The sequence below is a fragment of the Apis dorsata genome, unplaced genomic scaffold (assembly GCF_000469605.1).
Source record: "Apis dorsata unplaced genomic scaffold, Apis dorsata 1.3 scaffold_256, whole genome shotgun sequence".
NCBI classification, from domain to species: domain Eukaryota; kingdom Metazoa; phylum Arthropoda; class Insecta; order Hymenoptera; family Apidae; genus Apis; species Apis dorsata.
Window position 1 is genome coordinate 1,154,555 of NW_006263534.1, and position 1,861 is coordinate 1,156,415.

Here is a 1,861-nt window from a genome sequence, read left to right on the forward strand (position 1 = left end):
ACGCACCATCCACCTCCAGAGGCGACGCCTTGCAGAAGCGACGACGAGGACTTCCGGTGGAGGATCCTCAACCAGGTGTCCGCGTTCCCGATCTACCAAGGCGGATGGAAGGACGAATCGCCGGAACGAACCCCTCCCAAGAAGGTACAGTCACCGGTGGATCTGTCTCCGCCAATCTGGTCTCCTCAGGTTCCCGCCAGTCCCGTGAAAAGGCAGAGATCTCAACAACAATTGCACCAACAACAACAACAACAACAATATTCTCCGCAACTTGTACAGAGAAAGAGCTTGATAAAGGGTCGTGGGTTGTCGAAGAAGAAGGCTCTACGGGCTAGGTCGGAGAGTCATCAGGCCGAGGACAGATTGATGCCGCCCACCGTGATCGTTCGCGCGGCTAGCGAGGAGGCGAAGGGCCGTCAGAGGCCCCAGTTGATGAGATCCAAGGCTTTGTTAGAGGTACCCGCCACTATAGGGATTGGGAAGAGATCGTTAAGCGAGGAGGTGCCCCGCATGCGTGCTCGTGAACGGGCACGTGCCCCTAATAGAGCTCGCAGCGAGGAGGCGTCCAAGTACGAGGATCCGTGGTTTGCTAACGACGGCTTGGGAGCCGAGAGGAGTACCGAGTTGCGGGAATACGTGACGACGGTTTGAAAAGTGGGGGGACGGTAGAAACGGTTGACGGTACTCGAAATCGAAGCGATGGTATTTTATAATTAATTTCACCCTCTTCCCCCCCCCTTCCTCCTTTTCATTGAAACGAATTTCGGTGCTCGATTCGGGAGGGAGGGTAGGGCTAATGATTCGCTCATGATTAGCTCGCTTAGGTGTTTTGTACCGGTGTAGAACGTGTATGTACGTTTGAAAGTTTGCGTGCAACTGCGATGACAAGATTATTTTTCGTCTCCGTGCTGTTCCAACTTCGTTTCAATTTACCGCTTATGCTTCACTTATCGTCGACGCGTGATGGAGTATGGAGTAGCGCGCTGCGAATCGTACGAGAGATTCACGAGATTCACGAGAGCGAACCGAGATGGAGAAAGAGGGATGGAAAAAAACGTTGCGATGGAAAAGAGAGAGAAAGAGAATTTAGCGACGATTATCCACACTGGCGCAATTCTACATCGTTGGCCTACGAAAACGAAGACTACTACTAACAGAAAATTTCGAACACGTACCGAAAAAGGAAATTACGAGGTAGTAATCGAAGAGTCAACGATTTTTTCTGTGAAACAAAAAACGAGAAAAAAAAAACATTAAGCTGAGGTCACACGCAAAAAGTCGAGGCAAGGGATTAAGGATAATTGATAAAACTCAACTTCGCGTAGTATAAAATAATGCGCATCACGGCATTGGAACGACTCAAAAAGAAGAATATCGAGAAAAATCATGACAACCCTCGTGTGTGAGCGCCCTTCTTCAAATAAACGAGGATACTTTCGGCTCGACGATACTGAAATCTTTTTCAGCGACGTTGACGGGTCGAACCGTAAATATTCGATTAAATCCGACTTAACGATAATAATACGAGCTTAGATCTTTAAGTATAGTTGATATTAATACCGAATGAAAAAAAAAAAAAAAATGAAGGAAAGAAAAGTTGCAAGAACTGTGCGGTTTGCGTGTCACTGATCAAAGATCGGACAGAAATCGAAACGGGGAAAAGTCGAAACAAGTCGAATGGAAAGAAAGATGGAACGTAACGAACGATACGATTCAAGTGCATCGTGAGAGTTGTTAGGTGTAGAATCGGTCTCGTTCCAAAGATGAGACGAAAGTATTTAAAAAAAGTTCGTTCGGTGAATCGTCGGGGCTCGACGAGAAGGACACCTTTGTTACACCGTTCCTTTCTGTTTTCCGCGAA